The sequence below is a fragment of the Echiichthys vipera genome (assembly GCF_963691815.1).
Source record: "Echiichthys vipera genome assembly, chromosome: 10".
Lineage (NCBI taxonomy): Eukaryota > Metazoa > Chordata > Actinopteri > Perciformes > Trachinidae > Echiichthys > Echiichthys vipera.
Genome location: NC_139835.1, coordinates 20829719 through 20836264, shown reverse-complemented (window position 1 = coordinate 20836264; position 6546 = coordinate 20829719). Strand labels below are relative to the sequence as shown.

At 39.0% G+C, this 6546-nt stretch overlaps 1 long non-coding RNA gene across 1 annotated transcript; it reads left to right on the top strand.

Moving 5' to 3' along the window:
- The first annotated feature begins 3328 nt into the window (after positions 1–3328).
- Positions 3329–6206, top strand: LOC310953086. Its single transcript, XR_014593392.1, has 3 exons — positions 3329–3606; positions 3704–3794; positions 6135–6206. It is a non-coding gene; the product is annotated as an uncharacterized lncRNA (long non-coding RNA).
- Positions 6207–6546: the final 340 nt, after the last annotated feature.

Sequence of the window (6546 nt, the reverse complement as noted above, 5' to 3'; positions counted from 1 at the left end):
AGATGACAACATGTATGTGTGCTTAAAAGTGTGAGGTTAAGGTTTCGGGGGGCTGAGGCTTCCTGTAGGTGCATTTGTGTGTAGGAGGGCCCTGCAGTATCTGATAATGAGATCATGCATATAGACTCATGTTTCACTCTGGAGTGCTCACAATATTTGTCTGCCCTCATGATTTCCCAGTTGCAAATGTCTTAAAGCAGGAAAGAGGGATAACAAACGCAATCAAAGCAGCAAATCAATGCTAATCACGGTGTTAAGATCGATGATTTGGAGGATTTTTAATTTTTTTTAAACCTTAATGAAAAACAAATGAGATGATGCTGAAGGGATTCACATGTTGTTGGTGAAAAGAAGTGTTCTCCTTTCTCGCCTGTTAGCCGGCCTCTACTTACTCACACACGTCTCTGGTGTATATAGCCAAAGGCACCTGCTAACTGCATTAACCAAAGACCTCAATCATTAACCTGGCATTTGGAACAAAAGGAAATCCTTCAGTGCACGGACAAACAAACACACACACACACACACACACACACACACATACACACACACACACACACACACACACACACACACACACACACGTTGGCGCATATAAATACATACAGTAACAACAAACAGCTCATCGGGGCATACATGGGAGGGGGCTTGTGTGCAAACAAGCACAGGTTTTACATTAGACGAGTTAAGCACTGATGGATGCCCCGCGCGCACACACACACACACACACACACATATATAAATGAGACCCATTTAAAGGCATCTCTCAAGTAAATTAAAGAGGCTTGCTTATTTTTGTTCTGGCAGCCCTCCGCGGACCTTTTGTCAACCTGTGCCCTTTAAATAGATCTTCAGCCTATAATCAAATTCTGCTCCAATCGGCCCTGCATTAAGAGAGAGAGAGAGAGAGAGAGAGAGAGAGAGAGAGAGAGGCAGACCTATGACAGTGAAGACGCTTGCACAGTAACACTTTATAGTACATACTGAAATGTACAGTGCAATTCCATTGTTTGAATCAAGTGCCAAAAAAATACTTATTGGTTTTTACTGGTTGTTAAATGTTGGAACATTGGATGAAAACAATACCGTAAAGAACAACTGGACATTTTAGAGAATAGGGTAATTAATAAATGATTCTCTGTAAGATGTTTTTTGTACCCAGGTACACACACACTTTCTTTGCATATATGCTACTGCTTTGTTGATTTGAGAAGTAGTAGGGAAAGGGTGATTACAGCAGCCCCTGGTGGTGCACAGTACAACCAAAACACTTCCTCACCATACACAGCTGTAAAGCCATCTCAGGTTCTTTACTCTTTATTCACCTCCACCATTGCTGCGTCCTCTCCCCATAAATACTCAACTCTGCTCTGAAAACCCTGAGAAGTGCACTGCCTGGCCTTTATTATTCTCTAAGAAGTAATCCCTGGCAATCTAAGTGACAATCTGAATAGAAAGGACATACTTAATAAAAGCCAGAGAGCAGAGTGACATGCTTGAGACATATCTTTGCAGAGGCCGTACAAATGCCATAAGTGTTAATTACATGCCACTTGTTTGCCTCTGACACCTTTGAAAAGTGTGAGTTTCCTCTTCCTGTTCTTTTTCGACAGTTGAGTCTGCGGAGTGTGTGTGCAGCCAGAAATATAGGAAATGAAAACCATCTCGTATAGTGGCAGAGCCTTTAGTTGTGTGAGAGGTGGATGATATATACATGGACATGAGTATGTTTGTATGCCAGCTAAGCTACATTTGACTGTAACGTCACCATGTACAGTAGTAGTTCTTGTTTGTAAAACAGATGAATCCCCAATGAGGCCACGATATTTCAAGTGATTTAAGGTCTTTGTTGAAATGAAATTGTGCTTGAATAAGCAACACTGCTATACAGACAATCTATAACCAAGATTAAAATGAATGCCGGTCATCATCTTCTCATTATGCCTTATCCTCGGGTACCATCTCTTTAGTTCCAGCACCTTCCCAAAAAAGACATACATACATATACAGAACTTGTTCTCTGCTCATAGTCAAGAAGTGGATGCTTTGTTCATCAAATAATTAAACATAGCCCATAAGATGACGCCATTGTATATTTATTTTTATCTTAGCCTCTAAATATCAAACCTCTTCCCTTTGAGACATAAATCTATTTTAATGACATGCGGTTGCTTTAAAGGTTAGTTCATTATTTAGATTCACTGCACTGATCTGTAAATCCTTTCTAATTTACATTTGTTAAAGGGTAAAAAGATGCATAATTATGATCAAATAAAGCAAACAAAACAGAAGTTGTTGCTTGAAAACGGCATGTTTGTCTGCTATACTGTTTTTCATGTGACATTTGCCATAAGGAACAGTGAGGGTCCGGTTTTACTATGTAGGAGTAAAAATGCACTTAAGCGTTGCGACTTTAAAGGCCATGAACACCCACATAGGAGTTTTCAGTTATACTAGACCTTTAGGTCCCACCATAACCGTTGCAGCACAGTAAACAGCGGAGTCACGGAGGTAGTCCAGTGTGCACAATACCAGGACCCTGAAAGTGAAGCAGCTGAATGGAAGTCAGCCTGATTTTATCATTTACTCCTGTGATTTTTCCCACTGTGACATGTCAAAATGTCTACTCTGAAAGACTCTGTGTGTGAAGGTCTATTGACGTTGAAGATCTGTGGTTTTCACACCTATGATGCAGTTGTACAGTATTGGTTGTTTATACATCCCATTGAAACAACATCAGAGTCTCATTTTCAAGACCTGGTTATTATGGTTAGTGTGAGCAGCAGCTATGCACAGTTGGGAGAACTCTATAAACTGTGTGGATCTCTGTGTGGCTAAAAATGTGTTCATAATTATGCAATGCAGTAAGTGGTTCCCCTATTTGAACATTGCACGTTTATGTGCATCTTATATTTCTGTTTACATCACAAGTAAAATGAAAATTATTACTAATAGTAAATTTCTTTCAAGAAGCAAGTTTCAATTCCAAATATTCCAGTTGTATGAATCTCACGTTAACTTTATATTACGACACATACCTAACTAACTAGCAACTAACCACTTCCTTTTCTCTGCGCCTCCTACACAAATACATTTCCGAGCTGATGTTGAAGCTTCCGTCTGTCTTTATCTGATGGTCATCATGTTCAGCCTGAACCAAGCAGCTCTGCTCTCCATTCACCTGTACGTTATGTACCGAGTCTCTGCAGGTACAGTGGACATTTGTTTGTGATGCATGTTTTTCTCTAGAATCAATTCAAAATGTAATTTTTTACTGATCGATTGTTTCCTTCAATATTCATACAGATGAGCACAGGAATATACTGGTGTCCAGGGGAGATTCTGTCAACTTCATTTGCAATATAACCGATGCAAACGTGACGCAAATCACCTGGACCAAAGACAGATTCATTTTTTCTTATTGGGTCTCAAACAATCTGACTTTTTCAAACTTCACCTCTCACAGAATAGATCTAAACTTTCCTTCAAAGCTAAAAATTTATGACGTTCAGCATGACGATACAGGACACTATAAATGTCAAGTTATTGACAAAATAGGTACAAGGACTACTTTGTGGAATCTAACCGTGTCTGAGGAACATAAAGGTAAAACAGGGGTAATCATCTCTACACCATGGGCATAATATATTTCAAAGCTCAAAATACATGCTACTTGAATTAATTCCCATCTGATTTTGTGCAGAAGTCAGTCCACCTTGGTCTTTTCTATATATACTCACAGCAGTTATTGGATTTCTTCTATGTGTCTTCACTTCAGCTGTCTGCCTCTGCAGGTAAGTGATACCTTTTAGCTTTCAGATTAATATATGTGCTGCAAAGCTGTTATCTGAGCTGGGAACTAAGGTTGATTTAAGTATAGAGCTCAATCACAGGTATTGTTTGGACCCGTTTTTTAAGTGTCAGTTCGCACAAATTGCAAACTAATGACCATTTCTGACTCACTCCTAGTGGCATCTTACCATGTAGTCTAGGTTTTATATATCCATGTCTCAAAATACCTGCAATTCTGGCTCCCTCCAAATAAAAGTAAAGGTAAATAGAATTTCCTTTGTGGTGCTCATAGCATTGGTTGGAAACCCAGTAGCTGTTATGTAGCTAATTTAATTGAAGGCTATAACTGACCTAAAAATGCCCTTTGACTGTGCCTTTGGTCAAGGTGTTTTTGTGCACAGTTGAAGGTGCAAAGATTGGAGGAAATGCACAAAGGGATACAAGTGCAAAGGTCAGGGTCGTAGCTGTCATTGAGGACTCTGAGCTCATGTGTAACAGTAGTTATTATTTGAGAGAACCAGAAAGTAGTTAATGTCCTCCAACTACACACATATTTTGCATGCTGTTCAAGTGTGTTTGAAGTCAATATATTTAATTTGTCTCAAAAATTACAAGAAGACTGCATCTATACATTTAGGGAATATAAATATTTGCCTCTTGACCTTTTATTTTCTTTCTTAATAACAAAATATATCAAAGTGCTCAGTGTTAAATAAAAGCTTCGCCTACATAAGATATACTCAAAAGTAAGGAACACTTCCATTCCGATAGATTGGGAAATATCTCATCAAAGAATAAGTCAAAATATCTAACAAAACATTCAACGCCGACTTTTGATACACTTTTCGATACTCTGTGCTACGGACATATTTTGAAAAACGTATTTTTTTTGGGTTTGGTGGATGCGGTACTCACCTGAAAACAGAGCTTAAACTACACAATAGTGACATACATAAGATCTGAATGCATATACAGGAGCTACAGTGTAGCTGAATTGAAAAATGCAAATGGAAGTATTCCCAGCAAAAGCATTATTGTCATTAGTCAGAATAAACAAATGTAAGTAAACGTTAACCTATAATTGTAATCAGTTAAAAAGATTTTAAATACAAAAATTTCCTTATAAAAATTTTAAGGCGTCAGTCATGACACATAATAATTGTGTGGATCATTGTGACCGGACAGGGTGTCCCCAAAAAAGTAAATTCACATTTACCTTTGCTTAATTTGTCACTGCTTGTCAGTTGGTATTTTTCTGCAAAGGAGCACAGTATGTTGTAATAAACAGTGAAACCTGTAACATAGATTTCTGTCCTCATTCACTTTCCGTACGTGTAGTATATATGAGAATCAATGCACTGTAATTTATATGTAAACCATGTATCTATTACTGTAGAAATTATGTCCAGAGCAAATGAGGAAGTCAGGTGATTTAATATAAGGACGCCAAAATCCATGTAGCGAGGACAGTTGGACAGTTGAGATGGATTGGTCCTATAACACAGGACTTTCACCCGTTCCCTGTTTTTTAAAAATATTTTTTTAGGGGCCTTTATTTGGACAGTACAGCTGGAAGTTGACAGGAAGTGGGAGAGGGAGAGAGAGGGGAAACATGCAGCAAAGGGCCGCGGGTCAGAATCGAACATGGCCCGCTACGGCGAGGACTTTTAGTCTCTGTATATGGGGCGCCTGCACTAACCACTGACCCACCGGGGGCCTCTTAGCTGCTCGTCGTTGATGAGAATACATTAAACATAGCCTCTTTGTGCAATCAAATATTGTATCGATATATCACTCACGGGGGCTAAGTAACAAGAATGAGTACTGTTACTTTTGACACTTTAAGTACATTTTGCTGTTAATACATCTGTACTTTTACTGAAGTGTTTTGAATGACGAGCTACTACTTCTCCTATTTCAATAACGTAGTACTGGTACTTGAAGGTCCCATATTGTAAAAAAGCAAATATTTCTGTGTCTTTTTTTAATTATAAAGCAGGTCGAGGCACTACATAAATACTGTGAAAGTATCAAAATGCTCAATCCACAGTAAAATGTACACAGCACATATTCAGAAACTGGGCTTTCAAATGAGCCGTCAGGACTTCAGTACGATTGTGATGACACAACTATATTATATCAAGGTAGAAAGTCCTGCTACAGTGCTGTTATAGTCATTCCCTGGCTGCAGAGACAGGCACTATGAAGTATTTCAACATTGTGTATTAGTTAGTAAAGGATCTGAGTACTCCTAGTCCTTCCACAACTGTTTGTGAATATCACCATTATAAGATTTACAGTGTGTCTTCTATGTGTTTAACTTTTGAAATGGATCTCTGCAGAAGACTCAGGGGCAGGTCACCAAACCAGAATCGAGTCCAAGAAAGGCCTCATCTTCAGTCGGAAGGAGAGGTCAGAAGTACTTGTCCATAAGACAATCTCACATTTTTCTCTTATTTTCTGCATTAAACTTTAATTTTCTCTCTCTATCTCTATAGGTGGCCCTCCCTCAACCGCAGGCTCGTACAGGCGGTAGGACAAATAACAAGCGCAGAAGTCAGTACACAGAGAGGCTCAATTCAATCTACGGCCTCTACTGAGCTCACAAGACATATAATGAAAGTTAAACAAGAGACGTGGAAAAACCAGGTGCTTCAATGGAAGGCAGTCAGACGGAGGACAAGCGGGGCACTCACCGATGCCTTCGGTTTATCTCATAACATTTATGCATTAAAGCCAGTGCTGTCACTTTAA